Source organism: Mustelus asterias, unplaced genomic scaffold (assembly GCF_964213995.1).
Source record: "Mustelus asterias unplaced genomic scaffold, sMusAst1.hap1.1 HAP1_SCAFFOLD_322, whole genome shotgun sequence".
Lineage (NCBI taxonomy): Eukaryota > Metazoa > Chordata > Chondrichthyes > Carcharhiniformes > Triakidae > Mustelus > Mustelus asterias.
The window spans coordinates 222,326-245,410 of NW_027590284.1; the positions used below are offsets into that span (position 1 = coordinate 222,326).

The following is a 23,085-nucleotide window of genomic DNA, read 5'->3' on the forward strand; positions in this document are numbered from 1 at the left end:
AGGATTCATTCAGTCATCCCACCTTCTGACACATCAGCAAGTTCACACTGGGGAGAGACCATTCCTCTGCTCTGTGTGTGGTAAGGATTCATTCAGTCATCCCAACTTCTGAGACATCAGCGAGTTCACACTGGGGAGAGGCCATTTACCTGCTCTGAGTGTGGGAAGGGATTCAGTCAGTTGTCCGACCTTCTGGTACACCAGCGAGTTCACACTGGGGAGAGGCCATTCACCTGTTCTGTATGTCGGAACAGCTTTGCTCAGTCATCTACTCTTCAGAGACACCAACGAGTTCATACTGGAGAGAGGCCATTCACCTGCTCTGAGTGTGAGAAGGGATTCATTCAGTTATCCGACCTTCTGAGACACCAGCGAGTTCACAAATGATTGTAGAATTTGGAGTTTGTCATTGCTGCTTTTAGTGACATCCCGGACTGAACATGTGGCTGTGTAAGCTGAGGTGTGTAAGGAATGTGTCCCAGCCACGCTCTTCCATGATTCAGTGGTCCTGGAGGCAGAACAGAAACTCCTTTACAACTGGGTTTAGAGTCAGGAAGAACAACGGTGAATATTGGAAATGTGATGTCAAGTCAGAGATTGGTGTTAAATTGGGATCTGTTCCAGACTGAGACTTTGAGAAGAAATAGAAATGTGGAATGAACATTTAAAATGTTTGTGATATTCCTGATCTATCATTGTCAGACAATAACAACACTCTACATTTATATTGTCTCTTTAACAGAGTAAATGTGAAAACTGACACTGTTTTCAGATGTTGTCACTGATGGGAATATGTTGATAAGAAATAAGAGGCCAAGCCTCTGGAGACACCAGAGGTAAGTGTGGGAATGGGAAGGGAAGATATTATAAGTGATTCTCTGACTCTGATTGAAGAGAGAAGAATAGGTTTAAAGTTTAATGTTTATTTATTAGTTTCACAAGTAGGCTTACATTAACATTGCGATGAAGTTACTATGAAAATCCCCTAGTCGCCACATTCCTGCGCCTGTTTGGGTACACTGAGGGAGAATTTGGCATGGTCAATGCGAACCAGTACATCTTTTGAACTGTGGAGGAAACCAGAACATCCGGAGGAAACCCACACAGACAGTGACCCAGAATCGAACCCGAGTCCCTGGTGCTTGAGACGGCAGTGCTAACCACTGTGCCACCGTGCCGCCCATGTAGAACCAGAAGAGAGTAGCCCCACCCAGCTGGACGACAGTGGAGAGGGATGGAGCAGAATGATGTGGGCGACCTTGCCAAAGGCTGCAAATAGGTCGAGGATAAAAAGGGAAAGTTCATTTTTGTTGCAGTCATATAGGATGTCAGTGCGGACTTTGATAAGAGCTGTTTCAGTAATGTGACAAGGCAGAAACCTGATTGAAGAATTCAAATATGGAGTTCTGGGAAAGATGGCCTTGGGTTTTGGGAGAAGGCAAAACATTCAGAATGAATGAGGGGGCGGGGCTGGAGGACCGAGCGAGAGCGGCTGGTCCTCCAACCAATCGGTGTGAATGAGGGGCGGGGCTAAGGGCCAGTTGCACTGTGGTGATCTGGAGCATGCGCAGTGCCGATCACTGGGGATTGAGGCGGTTGCGGAAATATTCAGTCCGGGCGATAACACCGGGTAAATCAGGAATGAGTGATGGAGCCGGTGGGTGGGCGGACTTCGAGGCTTCATAAAAGTCCCGTGGAGGCCGCAAGCCCCCAATAGGAAGCTCGGATTCGATATTTGAACCGTTGAAAGGTTGTTCGGGCTTTTCCCCCGATTCAGGCCCGGGTGAACGATCGCAATCTTGACAGTGTGCGGCCGAGCGCACGCGCAGACAGATGGGAGCTCCAGGCTCAGCCCCCTCCCCCCCCATTCAGTCTGATTGGTTGGAGGACCAGCCGCTTCTGCTCGGTCCTCCAGCCCCGCCCCCTCCTCCTATTGGTCCGGAGCTGCTGTCAATCAGTTCCCGGGCATTGTGACGTGGAGCATGCGCAGTGTCATTGCTGTCCTTGGCGCTTGTTTGTCCCGGAGAAGCGGAGTCAGCGTTAGGCGGTGGCTGGGAGGATTTGGAAACACTTTGTGGATCCGCAAACCCTTCAGAATCATTGTCAGCTCCCTGGTTTGCAGCTGCGGGGCTTCTCCCTCCCTCCCTCCCGGGAACAGGCCCAGGTTAACGGCCCCATCCTGGCTCAGCCACTGGAGGATGGTTCACATCAGAGGATGTGGGAGGGGGACAATAAATAAGAGGTTACACTTTGGCCTCAAATCAATGAGGACTCTGATCTCTGGGAAGGAAGGAAACCCTGGGAGGTGGGCGGGGAGGATTCACAAACACCCGCTGGAGGCCCCAACACCCCCAGTAAAAAGCTGCAGCTCCCGGGTTTGCAGCTTTTTCCCGGGAGAGAGTTGGGGAAGTTTTGTGGAGACAATTCCCGGCTGGTTCAGTTAGCGGTCAATGAAGCTCAGAAACCCTGAGTCAGGATCCTCATTGGGTGGTTGTTTTATTAAAATATTATTATTCATCTGTTGAAGAAAATATTAATTTTTTTTGAAAAATCATTTTTATAGCGTTTGTGAAAATGTCCATTAAAATAGCCGTTTTTCCAATGTATTTCTGATGAGAATTTTAATATTACTGATTTGGGAATTGATTCTCGGGAATGGTCATTCTGAAAATGATTATGTTTTAATTTACTCCATAATGCCAGAAGTCAGTTTGTATTTCAAATGTAATTTAGAATGTCTGGGAGCAAATGTTAAAATGAGGTTTGAGACACCAGCTGCCATTACTTCCTGTGACTGATGATACCTTTGTGCCTGTGCAGGAGGTAATTCCCCTGGTGCTGTGGCACAAATAAAATGGAGCCTTTCCTCGGAACAGGTCCGTGTTAACGGTCACCGTGTTGTTTCAGTGGTGAGCAGGGGACGTGTGGCCATTGTGGTAACAACAGAGTCAGTGGAACTTCATGTCCCCTGACCTTAAAAGAAAATAATTGACTCCTTGGTTGTACAGTCAATCTGCACATGATTTGGAGAACTGAATCCAGCCAGAGTGACAAGGCAGAGGGAGCTGGTCTCAGAGTGGAGACATGAAATGGTGGAGATGGGGCAAGGAGTTTGATTTAGACCAGGGACAAGAGAGAGTGTGTGGGATGGAGATTACAGCTCAAGATAAATGAGATGAAGAAGTGTTCCATGGAAACTCGAATTGTCTGTTATGAATTCGTTTTTTAAGCTCTTTTTGCAGGGAACTAGAAGAGGAGGATTCACAGACAGGAAACTCAAACTAAACTTTAGGTCAAGGTCTGCAGAACCATTTGATTCATCATGACCTCAGTATGATTGCTTTTTACAGTGGAGGGAGAAATCATTGCCTGTTTTGTCAGTGGAAGAAAATTTTAAAAATTCAATGTGGCAGAAAAAGACCCGAGACACACCCCCCCGAGTGAGAGTGTTCCAGTGAACTGACTGAAAAGAGCTTTAACCGGTTACACAGCCTGAAAAAAATCACACCATTCACAGTGAGAAGAAACCATAAACGTGGTCCGTGTGTGGATAAGGCTTCAATTGATCATCCAACCTTGAGAGACACAAAGTCACCTGCACCGTGGAAATGTGAGGATTGTGATAAAGGATTCAATTATCCATACTTGCTGGAAAACCATAGACGCAGTCACACTGGAGAGAGGCCATTCACCTGCTCCGTGTGTGGGAAAAGATTCACTACCTCATCCCACCTGCTGTTACACCAGCAAATTCACACTGAGGAGAGGCCGTTCAGCTGCTCCACCTGTGGAAAGGGGTTCTCATATTCATCCAACCTCGGTGCACATCAGCGAGTTCACACTGGGGAGAGGTTGTTCACCTGCTCCTTGTGTGGGAAGGAATTGCTTGACCATCCGGTCTTTGGTCACACCAGCGAATTCACACAGGAGAGAAGCTATTCACCTGTTCTGTGTGTGGTAAGAGATTCACTCTGTCATCTAACCTGCTGTCACACCAGCGAGTTCACACAGAGGAGAGACCGTTCAGCTCCACTTCCTGTGGAAAGAGGTTCAGGTCTTCATCCAACCTCAGTGCACACAAGCGAGTTCACACTGGGGAAAGGCCGTTCACCTGTTCCACGTGTGGGAGGGAATTCACCAATTCATCCGGCCTCCTGTCACATCAGCGAATTCACACTGAGGAGAAGCCATTTATTTGCACATACTGTGGAAAGAGTTTCAGGCAGTTATCAATTCTCACTGCTCATCAACGCACTCACACTGGGGAGAGACCATTCACTTGCTCCATGTGTGGGAAGGGATTCACTCAGTCTGGCAGCCTGCATTTACACGAGCTCACCCACACTGAGGAGAGGCCATTCACTTGCTCTGTGTGGGAAGGGATACACTCGGTCATCCCACTTGCTGACACATCTGCAAGTTCACAATTGTCAGCAGGAGTTGGATTTTGCAGTTACTGCTGCTGTTAATCACATCCAGGATTGATATTCTGACAATATTGGTTTGTTTCTGCTGACATTAACAATCCCTACAATTGGAATTCTGCTTTAATATTCTGAGATGTCACTGATTTTCAGGGCTGTTGTGTCCCCTTTTAAACGTACTATCTGTGATTTTTTTGTTTGTTTTATTCAGGAACTCTCAACAGGAACTTGTTTATAATACATTTTCCTTCAATCTGAAATTGACGTGGGCGGCACGGTAGCACAGTGGTTAGCACTGCTGCTTCACAGCTCCAGGGTCCTGGGTTCGATTCCCGGCTCGGGTCACTGTCTGTGTGGAGTTTGCACATTCTCCTCGTGTCTGCGTGGGTTTCCTCCGGGTGCTCCGGTTTCCTCCCACAGTCCAAAGATGTGCGGGTTAGGTAGATTGGCCAGGTTAAAAATTGTCCCTTAGAGTCCTGGGATGCGTAGGTTAGAGGGATTAGCGGGTAAAATATGTGGGGGGAGGGCCTGGGTGGGATTGTGGTCGGTGCAGACTCGATGGGCCGAATGGCCTCCTTCTGCACAGTAGGGTTTCTATGTTTCTATGTTTGGTACAAACTACAATTCAGTGTCTGAAAGATTCCACTGATTAAGATTTCCAATTAGAAAATGCTGACAATTCTTACTGACTTACACATTCTTCACAGTGACACTTCCACGATCACATTAAATTGTTAAGGAACATAAAACAATGCACAGATACTTGTTGGTACTGAACTTGAATATTGCTGACAAGAGAGACATGTTGCTGAATCTTTTCAGCATGCACTCATCAGGACAAACGGAAGAATGCCAAATTTTAAATGATTGCAATTTATACTACAGGAGAAAAGGGTGCTAATTGGTGGACTCTCATTGACTTGAAGCTTTGCCATGGAGAAACCAATAGGAGACTGTAGGTTTCTCAAGCTTCTGGGAAATTCAAAAAAGGTACAAGGCTTTTGTTTGCAGGGAAAGGATCGCTGCATATATATATGTATGTCACTTCTTGCAAATATAACTGAGCCATATTATGAACTCGACTGATTATCTTCAATTGATTGAGTGTAGCTATTAGCACACTCAGGATTGTTCAGCAAGTGCTGCCCAATCTGTAATCACAGTAAACATTGTATTTTTGGTTTTGTGAGTGTGGGCTGCTGAAAAGAAAATCACTACCTATTATGAACAAATCAAGGAACATGCTGTTTTATTCTGTCAGCCATTTACTGGGCGAGCCGGCACTGTAATGTTCACCATTTTATATTCAAATCTGGGGGGGGATAATGTTCATTGTTTTATTTTCGGGTCTGGGTGTGATAATGTTCTCTGTTTTATACTCGAGTCTGGGCTATAATATTCACTCTTTTCTCTTCAGGTCTGGGTCAATAATCTTCACTGTTTTATATTCGGGTCTGGGGGGGAGAATGTTCACAGTTTTATATTCGGGTCTGGGGGATAATGTTCACTGTTTTATATTCGGGTCTGGGGGGGATAATGTTCACTGTTTTATGTTCGGTTCTGGGGGATAATGTTCACTGTTTTATATTCGGGTCTGGGGGGGATAATGTTCACTGTTTTATATTCGGGTTTGGGGGGGATAATGTTCACTGTTTTATATTCGGGTCTGGGGGGGGGATAATGTTCACTGTTTTATATTCAGGTCTGGGGGGGATAATGTTCACTGTTTTATATTCGGGTCTGGGGGATAATGTTCACTGTTTTATATTCGGGTTTGGGGGGGATAATGTTCACTGTTTTATATTCGGGTCTGGGGGGGGGATAATGTTCACTGTTTTATATTCGGGTCTGGGGGATAATGTTCACTGTTTTATATTCGGGTTTGGGGGGGATAATGTTCACTGTTTTATATTCGGGTCTGGGGGGGGATAATGTTCACTGTTTTATATTCAGGTCTGGGGGGGATAATGTTCACTGTTTTATATTCGGGTCTGGGGGGGATAATGTTCACTGTTTTATATTCGGGTCTGGGGGAGAATGTTCACTGTTTTATATTCGGGTCTGGGGGAGAATGTTCACTGTTTTATATTCGGGTCTGGGGGGGATAATGTTCACTGTTTTATATTCGGGTCTGGGGGGATAATGTTCACTGTTTTATATTCGGGTCTAGGGGGGGATAATGTTCACTGTTTTATATTCGGGTCTGGGGGGGATAATGTTCACTGTTTGATATTCGGGTCTGGGGGGGATAATGTTCACTGTTTTATGTTCGGTTCTGGGGGATAATGTTCACTGTTTTATATTCGGGTCTGGGGGGGATAATGTTCACTGTTTTATATTCGGGTTTGGGGGGGATAATGTTCACTGTTTTATATTCGGGTCTGGGGGGGGGATAATGTTCACTGTTTTATATTCGGGTCTGGGGGATAATGTTCACTGTTTTATATTCGGGTTTGGGGGGGATAATGTTCACTGTTTTATATTCGGGTCTGGGGGGGGATAATGTTCACTGTTTTATATTCAGGTCTGGGGGGGATAATGTTCACTGTTTTATATTCGGGTCTGGGGGAGAATGTTCACTGTTTTATATTCGGGTCTGGGGGAGAATGTTCACTGTTTTATATTCGGGTCTGGGGGGGATAATGTTCACTGTTTTATATTCGGGTCTGGGGGGGGATAATGTTCACTGTTTTATATTCGGGTCTGGGGGATAATGTTCACTGTTTTATATTCGGGTCTGGGGGGATAATGTTCACTGTTTTATATTCGGGTCTGGGGGGGATAATGTTCACTGTTTTATATTCGGGTCTGGGGGGGGATAATGTTCACTGTTTTATATTCGGGTCTGGGGGATAATGTTCACTGTTTTATATTCGGGTCTGGGGGGGATAATGTTCACTGTTTTATATTCGGGTCTGGGGGGGATAATGTTCACTGTTTTATATTCGGGTCTGGGGGATAATGTTCACTGTTTTATATTCAGGTCTCGGGGGGATAATGTTCACTGTTTTATATTCGGGTCTGGGGGATAATGTTCACTGTTTTATATTCGGGTCTGGGGGGATAATGTTCACTGTTTTATATTCAGGTCTGGGGGGGGATAATGTTCACTGTTTTATATTCGGGTCTGGGAGATAATGTTCACTGTTTTATATTCGGGTCTGGGGGATAATGTTCACTGTTTTATACTCGAGTCTGGGCTATAATATTCACTCTTTTCTCTTCAGGTCTGGGTCAATAATCTTCACTGTTTTATATTCGGGTCTGGGGGGGAGAATGTTCACAGTTTTATATTCGGGTCTGGGGGGATAATGTTCACTGTTTTATATTCGGGTCTGGGGGGGAGAATGTTCACTGTTTTATATTCGGGTCTGGGGGGGAGAATGTTCACTGTTTTATATTCGGGTCTGGGGGGGAGAATGTTCACTGTTTTATATTCGGGTCTGGGGGGGATAATGTTCACTGTTTTATATTCGGGTCTGGGGGATAATGTTCACTGTTTTATATTCGGGTCTGGGGGGGATAATGTTCACTGTTTTATATTCGGGTCTGGGGGATAATGTTCACTGTTTTATATTCAGGTCTGGGGGGGATAATGTTCACTGTTTTATATTCGGGTCTGGGGGGGATAATGTTCACTGTTTTATATTCAGGTCTCGGGGGGATAATGTTCACTGTTTTATATTCGGGTCTGGGGGGGATAATGTTCACTGTTTTATGTTCGGTTCTGGGGGATAATGTTCACTGTTTTATATTCGGGTCTGGGGGGGATAATGTTCACTGTTTTATATTCGGGTTTGGGGGGGATAATGTTCACTGTTTTATATTCGGGTCTGGGGGGGGGATAATGTTCACTGTTTTATATTCAGGTCTGGGGGGGATAATGTTCACTGTTTTATATTCGGGTCTGGGGGATAATGTTCACTGTTTTATATTCGGGTTTGGGGGGGATAATGTTCACTGTTTTATATTCGGGTCTGGGGGGGGGATAATGTTCACTGTTTTATATTCGGGTCTGGGGGATAATGTTCACTGTTTTATATTCGGGTTTGGGGGGGATAATGTTCACTGTTTTATATTCGGGTCTGGGGGGGGGATAATGTTCACTGTTTTATATTCAGGTCTGGGGGGGATAATGTTCACTGTTTTATATTCGGGTCTGGGGGAGAATGTTCACTGTTTTATATTCGGGTCTGGGGGAGAATGTTCACTGTTTTATATTCGGGTCTGGGGGGGATAATGTTCACTGTTTTATATTCGGGTCTGGGGGGGATAATGTTCACTGTTTTATATTCGGGTCTAGGGGGGGATAACGTTCACTGTTTTATATTCGGGTCTGGGGGGGATAATGTTCACTGTTTGATATTCGGGTCTGGGGGGGATAATGTTCACTGTTTTATGTTCGGTTCTGGGGGATAATGTTCACTGTTTTATATTCGGGTCTGGGGGGGATAATGTTCACTGTTTTATCTTCGGGTTTGGGGGGGATAATGTTCACTGTTTTATATTCGGGTCTGGGGGGGGGGGATAATGTTCACTGTTTTATATTCGGGTCTGGGGGATAATGTTCACTGTTTTATATTCGGGTTTGGGGGGGATAATGTTCACTGTTTTATATTCGGGTCTGGGGGGGGATAATGTTCACTGTTTTATATTCGGGTCTGGGGGGGATAATGTTCACTGTTTTATATTCGGGTCTGGGGGAGAATGTTCACTGTTTTATATTCGGGTCTGGGGGAGAATGTTCACTGTTTTATATTCGGGTCTGGGGGGGATAATGTTCACTGTTTTATATTCGGGTCTGGGGGGGATAATGTTCACTGTTTTATATTCGGGTCTGTGGGGGGATAATGTTCACTGTTTTATATTCGGGTCTGGGGGATAATGTTCACTGTTTTATATTCGGGTCTGGGGGGATAATGTTCACTGTTTTATATTCGGGTCTGGGGGGGATAATGTTCACTGTTTTATATTCGGGTCTGGGGGGGGATAATGTTCACTGTTTTATATTCGGGTCTGGGGGATAATGTTCACTGTTTTATATTCGGGTCTGGGGGGGATAATGTTCACTGTTTTATATTCGGGTCTGGGGGGGATAATGTTCACTGTTTTATATTCAGGTCTGGGGGGGATAATGTTCACTGTTTTATAGTCGGGTCTGGGGGTATAATGTTCACTGTTTTATATTCGGGTCTGGGGGGGATAATGTTCACTGTTTTATATTCGGGTCTGGGGGGGATAATGTTCACTGTTTTATAGTCGGGTCTGGGGGGGATAATGTTCACTGTTTTATATTCGGGTCTGGGGGGGATAATGTTCACTGTTTTATATTCGGGTCTGGGGGATAATGTTCACTGTTTTATATTCAGGTCTCGGGGGGATAATGTTCACTGTTTTATATTCGGGTCTGGGGGATAATGTTCACTGTTTTATATTCGGGTCTGGGGGGGATAATGTTCACTGTTTTATATTCGGGTCTGGGGGGATAATGTTCACTGTTTTATATTCAGGTCTGGGGGGGGATAATGTTCACTGTTTTATATTCGGGTCTGGGAGATAATGTTCACTGTTTTATATTCGGGTCTGGGGGATAATGTTCACTGTTTTATACTCGAGTCTGGGCTATAATATTCACTCTTTTCTCTTCAGGTCTGGGTCAATAATCTTCACTGTTTTATATTCGGGTCTGGGGGGGAGAATGTTCACAGTTTTATATTCGGGTCTGGGGGGATAATGTTCACTGTTTTATATTCGGGTCTGGGGGGGAGAATGTTCACTGTTTTATATTCGGGTCTGGGGGGGAGAATGTTCACTGTTTTATATTCGGGTCTGGGGGGGAGAATGTTCACTGTTTTATATTCGGGTCTGGGGGGGATAATGTTCACTGTTTTATATTCGGGTCTGGGGGATAATGTTCACTGTTTTATATTCGGGTCTGGGGGGGATAATGTTCACTGTTTTATATTCGGGTCTGGGGGATAATGTTCACTGTTTTATATTCAGGTCTGGGGGGGATAATGTTCACTGTTTTATATTCGGGTCTGGGGGGGATAATGTTCACTGTTTTATATTCAGGTCTCGGGGGGATAATGTTCACTGTTTTATATTCGGGTCTGGGGGGGGATAATGTTCACTGTTTTATATTCGGGTCTGGGGGATAATGTTCACTGTTTTATATTCGGGTCTGGGGGGATAATGTTCACTGTTTTATATTCAGGTCTGGGGGGGATAATGTTCACTGTTTTATATTCAGGTCTGGGGGGGATAATGTTCACTGTTTTATATTCAGGTCTGGGGGGGATAATGTTCACTGTTTTATATTCGGGTCTGGGGGATAATGTTCACTGTTTTATATTCGGGTCTGGGGGGGGATAATGTTCACTGTCTGGGGTTTGTTAGCTCGGGTTGTTTCTGCCTCATGGTGCATTCCAGGCTGTCAGAGCTGTCATTAAAAGCCCTAATTTCCAGTCAGTGACTGAGTTGTCTCTGATGGGATGGAGAATCAGAGTGGGGGTAATGTGCTTCATGGACAGCGATGGGTGGGAGTGAGTATAAAATAAACCAGGACTACACCAAGTAGTTTTGAGAACATTGAAACCATCACAAAATATCACAGCATCATGTTGGAAAACAGAATACTTTATCTGAATCTTTGATCAATTTTGTTTGATTCAATATTGTGAGTGACTTGTTGGATTGCTGGTTATTTTCTAAAGGCAGCTCAGCACCATCATTTTGACCATCAACTCGGCCCTGGTAACTGCTGTTTTTTTTCTGCACCTTCTGTTTTAATTTTAAGTGGAACCTTAATATTTGCTTGGTACACCGGCTGATTGATCTTTCCAGGGGTGAGTGTATCTGAGAAATATACAACTAAAAACATTCTCTATTTACCTCCTGCATTGCTGCAGTAAATATACATTGTTCTGACTCTGCCAGCAGGGCTGTGGAATTAATTGGATCGATCTTAAAGAGAGCCCGGCTGGGCAGGATAGAGTCACAGAGGTTTACAGCATGGAAACGTGAGCCAAATGGTTTCCATCTGTGATGTATCATTGCATAAAACAGAATATTCAGTCTCAGGAGAAAGAAAGTGAAATAAACCAGTTTCTGGGGGATTTACCCAATCAGTATGAGCACCTTCAGGAGAGCGGGGGGGGAGGGAGGAAACCAGTGAGAAATGTTTTAAAAACTCGGGGTGTTCCCACAGGAGAGCACTGGTTTAAATCAATTTTAGAAATAGAGAATGGCAGTGCACAAATTCAGAGGAATGTATTTTAAAAAATTAATTGATCTCAATTGCACAAGATAATTTTCTATTATGTCTTTGATTGACAATGGCGCTGTTAATTCCCAGGTGCCCCTGCGGTTGTGAACGTGCCCTATTGTTCCGGTGAAGCGGGCAGAGAGGGGAGTGATTTTTGGAGGGCAGAACTGGAAGATAAGATAAGCTGAATTTATTTTTACTTACTTTTTTCGGAGTTGTTTTTTTCCTGAGAAACAGGAAACTGGAAGTCAGCCGTAGGGAGACCTGGGACGTTTTTTTTTTTTTGCCCACTAAATTTGAACGGGGAGGTAACCCGAGACTCTACACGTGTAGAGTCTCCCACCCTCCCTCCTCCTCTAACCTAAAAAAAAAGACTCGGTGTGAGAGCAGGTGAGCTTTCTTTTTCTTTTTCTTCTTTTCTCTTTCATTTATTAGTTCGGGAAGTTAGCAGGGATGTCAGTGCAGGCAGTGCAATGTTCCTCCTGTGGGATGTGTGAGGTGAGGGACACCATTAGTGTCCCAGCTGAGTACACCTGCAGGAAGTGCACCCAATTCCAGCTCCTTGAAGACCGTGTTAGGGATCTGGAGTTGGAACTGGATGAACTCAGGATCATTCGTGAGGCAGAGACAGTTATCGATAAAAGCTACAGGGAGGTTCATACTCCTAGGAATGAGGATACTTGGGTGACTGTTAGAAAGGGTAAGAAGCAGACAGTGCAGCGATCCCCTGTGGCCGTTCCTCTGTATAACAAGTATACCGTTTTGGATCCTGTTGGGGAGGGCGACTTACCAGGGGTAAGCCATGGGGTACAGGTCTCTGGCACAGAGTCTGTCCCTGTTGCTCAGAAGGGAAAGGGGGGGAGGAGGAGAGCATTAGTCATTGGGAACTGCATAGTTAGGGGGACAGATCGGAGATTCTGTGAGAGCGAGAGGGACTGGCGGCTGGTGTGTTGCCTCCCAGGTACCAGGGTCTTTGATGTCTCGGATCGTGTTTTCAAGATCCTTAAGGGGGAAGGGGACCAGCCCCAAGTTGTGGTCCACACAGGCACCAATGACATAGGTAGGAAAAGAGATGGGGATGTAAGGCAGAAATTCAGGGAGTTAGGGTGGAAGCTTAGAGCGAGAACAAATAGAGTTGTTATCTCTGGTTTGTTACCCGTGCCACGTGCTAGTGAGGAGAGGAATAGGGAGAGAGAGCAGTTGAACACGTGGCTACAGGAATGGTGCAGGAGGGAAGGATTTAGATACCTGGATAATTGGCGCTCATTCTGAGGTAGGTGGGACCTCTACAAACGGGATGGTCTTCACCTGGACCAGAGGGGTACTAATATCCTGGGGGGGAAATTTGCTAATGCTCTTCGGGAGGGTTTAAACTAATTCGGCAGGGGGGTGGGAACCTGGATTTCTGCTCCAGTGTACAGGAGGATGTGAGTGGTGAGGTGATGAATAAGATTTCAAGGTCGCAGGAGTGTACCGGCAGGCAGGAAGGTGCTTTGAAGTGTGTCTACTTCAATGCCAGGAGCATCCGGAATAACGTGGGTGAACTTGCAGCATGGGCTGGTACCTGGGACTTCGATGTTGTGGCCATTTCGGGGACATGGATAGAGCAGGGACAGGAATGGTTGTTGCAGGTTCCGGGGTTTAGATGTTTCAGTAAGATCAGGGAAGGTGGTAAAAGAGGAGGAGGTGTGGCATTGTTAGTCAAGGACAGTATTACGGTGGCAGAAAGGACGTTTGATGAGGACTCGTCTACTGAGGTAGTATGGGCTGAGGTTAGAAACAGGAAAGGAGAGGTCACCCTGATGGGAGTTTTCTATAGGTCTCCGAAAAGTTCCAGAGATGTAGAGGAAAAGATTGCAAAGATGATTCTGGATAGGAGTGAAAGTAACAGGGCAGTTGTACTGGGGGACTTTAACTTTACAAATATTGACTGGAAATGCTATAGTTCGAGTACTTTAGATGGGTCAGTTTTTGTCCAATGTGTGCAGGAGGGTTTGCTGACACAGTATGTAGATAGGCCAACAAGAGGCGAGGCCACATTGGATTTGGTACTGGGTAATGAACCAGGCCAGGTGTTAGATTTGGAGGTAGGTGAGCACTTTGGTGATAGTGACCACAATTCGGTTACGTTTACTTTAGCAATGGAAAGGGATAGGTAGACACCGCAGGGCAAGTGTTATAGCTGGGGGAAAGGAAATTATGATGCGATTAGGCGAGATTTAGGATGCACAGGATGGGGAAGAAATCTGTAGGGGATGGGCACAATTGAAATGTGGAGCTTGTTCAATGAACAGCTACTGCGTGTCCTTGATAAGTATGTACCTGTCAGGCAAGGAGGTAGTGGTCGAGCGGGGGAACCGTGGTTTACTAAAGAAGTTGAATCTCTTGTGAAGAGGAAGAAGGAGACTTATGTAAAGATGACACGTGAAGGCTCAGTTAGGGCGCTTGAGAGTTACAAGTTCGCCAGGAAGGAGCTGAAGAGAGAGCTAAGAAGAGCCAGGAGGGGACAGGAGAAGTCTTTGGCAGGTAGGATCAAGGAAAATCCTAACGCTTTCTACAGGTATGTCAGGAATAAAAGAATGACTAGGGTAAGATTAAGGCCAGTCAAGGACAGTAGTGGGAAGTTGTGCGTGGAGTCTGAAGAGATAGGAGAGGCGCTAAATGAATATTTTTCGTCAGTATTCACACAGGAAAAAGACAATGTTGTCGAAGAGAATACTGAGATACAGGCTATTGGACTAGACGGGATTGAGGTTCATAAGGAGGAGGTGTTAGCAACTCTGGAAAGTGTGAAAATAGATAAGTCCCCTGGGCCGGATGGGATTTATCCTAGCATTCGCTGGGAAGCTAGGGAGGAGATTGCAGAGCCTTTGGCTTTGATTTTTATGTCATTGTCTACAGGAATAGTGCCAGAAGACTGGAGAATAGCAAATGTTGTCCCCTTGTTCAAGAAGGGGAGTAGAGACAACCCTGGTAATTATAGACCAGTGAGCCTTACTTCTGTTGTGGGCAAAGTTTTGGAAAGGATTAGAAGAGATAGGATTTATAATCATCTAGAAATTAATAATTTGATTAGGGATAGTCAGCACGGTTTTGTGAAGGGAAGGTCGTGCTTCACAAACCTTATTGAGTTCTTTGAGAAGGTGACCGAAGAGGTGGATGAGGGTAAAGCAGTTGATGTGGTGTTTATGGATTTAAGTAAAGCATTTGATAAAGTTCCCCACGGTAGGCTATTGCAGAAAATACGGAGGCATGGGATTGAGGGTGATTTTGAGATTTGGATCAGAAATTGGCTAGCTGTAAGAAGACAGAGGGTGGTGGTTGATGGGAAATGTTCATCCTGGAGTTCAGTTACTAGTGGTGTACCGCAAGGATCTGTTTTGGGGCCACTTTTGTTTGTCATTTTTATAAATGGATGAGGGCGTAGAAGGATGGGTTAGTAAATTTGCGGATGACACTAAAGTCGGTGGAGTTGAGGACAGTGTGGAAGGATGTTGCAGGTTACAGAGGGACATAGATAAGCTGCAGTGCTGGGCTGAGAGGTGGCAAATGGAGTTTGATGTGGAAAAGTGTGAGGTGATTCACTTTGGAAGGAGTAACAGGAATACAGAGTACTGGGCTAATGGTAAGATACTTGGTAGTGTGGATGAACAGAGAGATCTCGGTGTCCATGTGCATAGATTCCTGAAAGTTGGCACCCAGATTGATAGGGTTGCTAAGAAGGCGTACAGTGTGTTAGCTTTTATTAGAAGAGGGATTGAGTTTCGGAGCCATGCTGTCATGTTGCAGCTGTACAAAACTCTGGTGCGGCCGCACTTGGACTATTGTGTACAGTTCTGGTCGCCGCATTATAGGAAGGATGTGGAAGCATTGGAAAGGGTGCAGAGGAGATTTACCAGGATGTTGCCTGGTATGGTGGGAAGGTCTTATGAGGAAAGGCTGAGTGACTTGAGGCTTTTTTCGTTGGAGAGAAGAAGTTTAAGAGGTGACTTAATAGAGGCATTCAAGATGATCAGAGGATTAGATAGGTTGGACAGTGTAAGCCTTTTTCCTCGGATGATGATGGCTAGCACGAGGGGGCATAGCTTTAAATTGAGGGGTGATAGATATAGATCAGATGTCAGAAGTAGGTTCTTTACTCAGAGAGTAGTAAGGGTGTGGAATGCCCTGCCTGCAACAGTAGTGGACTCGTCAACATGAAGGGCATTTAAAGGATCATTGGATAAACATATGGATGAGATTGGAATAGTGTAGGTTGGATGGGTTTAGATTCGTTTCACAGGTCGGTGCAACATTGAGGGCCGAAGGGCCTGGACTGCGCTGTAATGTTCTATGTTCTATAGTCATTCCACAGGAGCCTATTGCGCAGGCGCAGTGCTGTATCTGGGGCATGCGCAGTGTCACTGCTCAGAGTCCTGAATGCGGGAGACGCTTTTTTCAGCGGGTGAGTCGGTTGGGCTGCGGGAGAAGTGGAGCCGGGAGTTGGGGTAGGGAGGGAGCGAGCGGAGGCTTCACAAACATCCGCTGTAGGCTGCACGGCCCGAATCAGACCCTGCAGGTCCCGGGTTTACAGCTCCCAGGCTTTTATCTCGGGAACAGGCCCCGGTTATCGGCCGCCATCTTGTTTCAGCGGGGAAGGAGGGCACATGCGCTGCTGTCTGTGACGGGTCACAATGGGCGTGGTTTCGGGGGCTGGTTCAGAACCTCTATCTTCAGAGGGACAATAGGTAGCAGGGCGCATGCGCAGCTATCCAAGAACATCGGAATAAGAATTCGAAACAGGAGCCCGTCATTCGGCCCATCGAGCCTGCTGCATCATTCAATAAGATCATGTCTACTTTGCTACCCCCAGCCCGTCCATACCCTTAACTCTCTTGTGGATCAAAACCTCAGCTTTGAATATATTCAATGACCTGCCTCCAATCCTCACTGGTGAAGACAGAGTTCCAAAGATCAACAACCCGCTGAGAGAAAAGATCTCTCTTCATCTTCATCTTAAATTTGAGATCCTTTATTTTTACTTGATTCCCACACCTGAGGAAACATCCTCTCAGCATCTACCTTGTCAAGCACCTTATATCATATGAATCACAGAATCCCTACAGTGCAGAAGCAGGCCATTTGGCCCATCGAGTCTGTGCCGACCACAATCCCACCCAAGCCCCATCCCCACAACCCCATGCATTTGACACGAGGGTCAATTTAGCATAGCCAATCCACCGAACCACAGTCTTTGGACTGTGGGAGGAAACCAGAGCACCTGGAGGAAACCCACACAGACAGTGCACAGAAAATGTGCAAACTCCACACAGACAGTGACCCAAGGCCGGAATTGAACCTGGGACCCTGGCGCTGTGAGGCAGCAGTGCTAGCCACCATGCCGCCCTTAAATTCCCAGATATTTCAATAGGATTACTTCTCAGTCTTCTAAACTCCAAAGAGTACAGGCCCAAGCTGCTCAACCTGAAAGATAAAACCCCTCATTTCAGGAATCAACCAACTGGATCTTCCCTGAACTGCCTCCACTGCAATTTTGTCCCAGCTGAAGTAATTCTGTGCCAGGTTAAAGGAGGAGTGAATGTTTGGAATTTCTGTTCTGGACAGATGCTGATGGATTTTGGAAACTCCTTTTACAGGGGATTAGAAGGGAAAGATTTACACACAGCAAACTCAGACCAAAAGAAATGTTTGTCTGTCTTGAATTTCTAACCTTGAATTACACCTATAACTTTCCTCATTTACAGGGACAAGATTTGAAGATTGCAACATTTTTCCCGGACACCAATCTCTCTGAGATCTTTGCAGATGTAGACTCCAGCGGATTTAAAATGTTGAAAACAGTGAAATGGTTTTGGGGTGAGTGCTACTGAGCATTAAGTTAAATTTAGAGCATGCTCTGATTCCATGGATCTCGGGCTACTGTGACTCCTTTACCATGGATGGGCAGGCAATGGTGCAGTGATAGTGTTATTGGATTAGTAATACAGGGATCCAGGGCAATGCACTGTGAACCCTGGGTTCGAATCCCACAGTGGCAGATGTTGAAATTTGAATTCAGTAAAAATCTAGAATTGGAAGTCCATTGATGACAATTGTTGTAAAAATCCATCTGATTTAATAATTTCCTTTAAAGAAGGAAATCTACCACATCCCCCAGCAATGCAAGCCACTCAGTTCAAGGGCAATGAGTTATGGGCAGTAGATGCTGATGCAGCCAGCACATAGAGTCATAGAGCAATACAGCACGGAAACAGGCCCTTAGGCCCAACTGATCCATGCCAACCATGGTGCCCTCCCAGCTAGTCCCAAATGCCTGTGTTTGGCTCATGAATTGGAAAGGATTAGAGAGATATGTACTTATCCAAATGCTTTTTAAATGTTTAAACCTGCTGTTTGAACATTCAACCACTTTCTCTGGCAGCTCAATCCATGTACACATCACCCTCTGCATGAAGAAGTTGCCCCTCAGGTCCCTTTTAATCTTTCCCCTCTCATATTAAATCTATGTCCTCTAGTTTTCAATTCCCCGACCCTGGCAAAAAGACAATGTGGGTTCATCCTATCTATGCCCCTCATTATTTAATACACCTCAATATAGTCACCCCACATTCTCCTACATTCGAAGGAATAAACCCGAGCCTGTCCAACCTCTCATGATCATTCAGACCCATTAGTCCCGGCAACATCCTCATAAATCTTCTTTGCACTCTTTACAGTTTATCAATGTTTTTCCTATAACAGGGTTACAAAAACTGTCCGCAATACTCCAAGTGCAGCCTCACCAACGACTCATACAACTATAACATAATGTCCCAACTCCTATACTCAGTGCCCTGACTGATGAAGGCCAGTGTGCTAAATGCCTTCTTCACCACTCTGTCTACCTGTGACATCACTTTCAACGAACAATATACTTGTACTCCTGGGTTCCTCTGTTCCTCAACACTCCCCAGGGCCTTACCATTCACTGTATAAGTCCTACCCTGGTTTGACTTTCCAAAATGCAACACTCACACTTAAGACCATAAGACATAGGAGCAGAATTAGGCCACTTGGCCCATTGAGTCTGCTCCGCCATTCAATCATGGCAGATATTTTTCTCATCCCCATTCTCCTGCCTTTTTGCCATCACCCCTGATCCCCTTATTAATCAAGAACCTATCTATCTCTGTCTTAAAGACAGTCAATGACCCGGCCTCCACAGCCTTCTGCGGCAAAGAGTTCCACAAATTCCCCACTCTCTGGCTGAAGAAATTCCTCCTTATCTCTGTTTTAAAGGATCGTCCCTTTAGCCTGAGGTTGTGCCTCTGTGCTCTGTATTATTTGTACTGAAATCCATTTGCCAATCATCGGCTCACTTCCTTAACCGATCAACTGATGAAGATCCCCCTGTATATATATATATTTCCAGACGTCTCTTCCCTCAGAGGGCTGTTAGTCTTTTGGATTTCTCTTCTACAGGGACCAGTGGAGGCTGAAGATCATTGAATATATTCCAGTTAGACAGATCTTTGATGACAAGGGTGTCAAGGGTTATGGGGAACAGACAAGAAGATGGAGCAAAAGCTAAGATGTGGGGGGATTTCTTCACTCAAGGATGTGGTAAAGCTTTGGAATTCTCAATCCCTGAGGACAGTGAAACCTCAGTCATCAACTACTTGCAAGAGAGCGATTGATTGGTTTCTAGATATTGAGGATATCAAGGGATATGGGTTTAGTGTGGGGAGAATGATGCTGAGGTAGATGAACGAATTATCTCATTGAATAGTTTAAAAGGCTCGATGGGCCAAATGGCCGACTGCAGCTCCTATTTGTTATGGTCTCTGTGTCCAGGACAAGAAGCAGTGAGCATGGATCTGTCAATCAGCACCTTCAGGAGAATTGGGAGGGTGAATATTAGATACAGCAGAGTGAGAATGGAGGGAGAGTGTGTGGGATGGCGATTTACAGCTTCTTGGGACTGAAATAGGAAAGAATGTTCGATAGAAACTAGAATTGTCTGTTCTGAATTTCTATCCTGTACTGATACTGATGACTTTTGTAAACTTGTTTTACAGGATATTGAAAGAGGAATCACAGGCCGAAATCTCAAACGTCACGTCAGATCTGACAGAGTCATATTCCATGGGAGCTGAATATCATCGGCCTTTGAATCTAGAAGGAGAAATGGTTGTCCAGTCTGTTGATTTGAAAAGATTTCAAACATCAGTGTGACTGGAAAAACACCAACACACGGCCACACTGGAGTGAGAGTCTTCCAGTGCACTGACTAAAGAGCTTTAACCAGTTACACAGCCTGAATAAATATCACACCATTCACAGCGGGGAGAGACTGTACCCGTGTTCTGTGTGTGGACAAGGCTTCAACTGATTGTCCACCCAAGGGAGAGGCAAGGACACCTGCACCATGGAGAAACCATGGAAATGTGCGGACTGTGCGAAGAGATACAGATACCCAAATGAGCTGGAAGCTCATCGGCGCAACCACATTGGGGAGAGGCCATTCACCTGCTCTCAGTGTGGGAAGGGATTCACTCGGTTATCCATCCTGCAGTCACACCAGCAAGTTCACACTGGGGAGAGACCGTTCACCTGCTCTCAGTGTGGGAAGGGATTCACTCGGTTATCCACACTGCAGAAACACCAGCGAGTTCACACTGGGGAGAGGCCATTCACCTGCTCTCAGTGTGGGAAGGGATTCACTCGGTTATCCATCCTGCAGTCACACCAGCGAGTTCACACTGGGGAGAGGCCGTTCACCTGCTCTCAGTGTGGGAAGGGATTCTGTGATCCATCCAGCCTGCGGATACACCAGCGGGTTCACACTGGGGAGAGGCCATTCACCTGCTCTCAGTGTGAGAAGGGATTCTGTAATCCATCCAGCCTGCTGAGACACCAGCGAGTTCACAGTGGGAAGAGGCCGTTCACCTGCTCTCAGTGTGGGAAGGGATTCTATGATTCATCCAGCCTGCGGATACACCAGCGGGTTCACACTGGGGAGAGGCCATTCACCTGCTCTCAGTGTGGGAAGGGATTCACTTGGTCAAACCAGCTGCAGAGACACCAGCGAGTTCACACTGGGGAGAGGCCATTCACCTGCTCTCAGTGTGGGAAGGAATTCACTCGGTCATCCCAGCTGCAGAGACACCATGAAGTTCACACTGGGGAGAGGCCATTCACCTGCTCTCAGTGTGGGGAGGGATTCACTCAGTCATCCCACCTGCTGAGACACCAGCGAATTCACACTGGGGAGAGGCCGTTCACCTGCTCTCAGTGTGAGAAGGGATTCACTCGATTATCCAGCCTGCGGATACACCAGCGAGTTCATACTGGGGAGAGGCCATTCACCTGCTCTCAGTGTGGGAAGGGATTCAGTCTTTCATCCCAGCTGCTGAGACACCAACGAGTTCACGAGTGATTCCAGGGGTTGGATTCTGCTGTTATTGTTTCTGCTCTCAGTTACATCCAGGACTGCATTTTGTTCATTCTCACAGTTGGTCAATGGGGAGGATGCTCTGATTGTGGGAAGGGATTCACTGATTCATCCGACCTGCTGAAACACCAGAGAATTCATAATGGGGAGAGGCCATTTATCTGCTCCGAGTGTGGGAAGGGATTTACTCAGTCATTCAACCTGCTAAAACACCAGCCTAGTCACACTGGAGAAAGGCCATTCACTTGCTCCAGTTGTGGGAAGGGATTTATTGATTCATCCAGCCTGCGGAGGCACCAGCGAGTTCACACCAGGGAGAGACCATTCACCACCTCTGATTGTGGCAAGGGATTCAGTCAATCATCCAACCTGGTAAAGCACCAGCGAATTCACACTGGGGACAGGCCATTCACCTGCTCCGTGTGTGGGAAGGGATTCACTCGGTCACCTCACCTGCTGAAACACCATCATGTTCACGAGTGATTGCAAGGACTGAATTTTGCTGTTAATCTCATCGAGGTCCCAACCATTTTCATTGGTGTCTGTTTCTGCTGATGTTAATAAACCCTGGCCCAGTTGTAAGATTTGTATTGTGGATTGTCTTGTCTGAGTCCTGAACTCGTAAATAAAAACAAGAAGTGCTGTAAAAACTCAGCAGGTCTGACAGCATCTCTGGAGAGAGAAACAGAGCGAATGTTTTGACACTGAAGAAGAGTCACATTCAACTGGAAACATTAACTGTTCCTGTCTTTACAGATACTGTCAGACTTACTGAGATTTTGCAGCAACTTCTGCTTTTAGAATGACAGTGAATGCTGGATACATGAATCAGAGATTGGTGTAAAACTGGGATCTGCTCCTAAATGAAAGTGAAACAGCAGGTTAAAGTTTCCAGTCTGAAAATTACTATGGTTATTATACTGTATCTACCATTTTAAGGCTGATTTTAACTCATTTAAAATAAACCTATTTAAAATATATTTGTTAAAGTCAGTATTAAAATACGAGTTGGATGAGTTCACAGGAGCCTGTTAACCGCTGGGACAATTATTCAACAAACATTGTCTGTCCAGATAGAGAAGAAGCTGCAGTTTGTTTGCAGGAATTCCCTGTTTTATTGATGTGTGTGTGTTAGACATCAGGATAACTAAAACTACACAAACCTGGACATCAATGGTGATATGATTGACAGTTACTCTGGGAATCACTCCCACTGTGAAACTTCAGCACTGACACTGCTGAATGTTGTCGGCTCAGGGAGTGGGGCCTCCAGGAGTGGACTGTAAAAAAGCTGGGTTTCAGTATCCTGACTAATATATGGTGAGGAACCAGAAAAACCCTTACTGAGGAACTGTCTGGGGTTTTACCAGTGTAGGTTCAGGGGCGAATGATTCCTGACTCCCTGAAATGTCTGATATTGAACCCAGTTTGGAACAAGATTCATTCAGTTTCCAGGAGAATAGGGACAAATATCACCCACAACTGAGAGAGAGAAAAACAGCCACCTTGATCAATGACTTGGATGAAGCCAGAATTGATGATACAAAGATAGGTAGAAAAGCAAGTTGTGAGGTTATTACAAAAAATCTGTAAGGGACACAGATAAGTTACCTGAATGGACAGAAAAATGGCAGATGGAGTACAGTGCGGGAAAGTGGGAGCTTTTCCACTTTGGCAGGAAGAATAGAGAAGCAAAAAATTGTTTAAATATACAGAAACTGAAGAATACTGCCGTAGAGAGGAATCTGGGTGTCCTTGTACATGAATCGTGAAAAAATAGGATGAAGGTACAGCAAGTAAAGAAGGCGGCAAATGGAGTGTTGGACTTTACTGCAAGGGGGTGGAGTTTGAAAAAGGGAACTTGCTGCACCTACACAGGACATTGCTGAGATAGCAGCTGGAATACTGTGTACGGTTCTGGTCTCCCTACTTATGGAATGACGTGCTTTCATTGGAATGAG

At 45.6% G+C, this 23,085-nt stretch overlaps 1 pseudogene across 1 annotated transcript; it reads left to right on the top strand.

Annotated features, from left to right (window-relative positions):
* The first annotated feature begins 1,577 nt into the window (after nt 1-1,577).
* On the top strand, nt 1,578-21,932 carry LOC144486359 (uncharacterized; annotated as a pseudogene). Its single transcript, XR_013496253.1, has 3 exons — nt 1,578-1,657; nt 17,436-17,547; nt 19,749-21,932. The product of XR_013496253.1 is annotated as an uncharacterized LOC144486359 (transcript).
* The last annotated feature ends 1,153 nt before the right edge of the window (nt 21,933-23,085 follow it).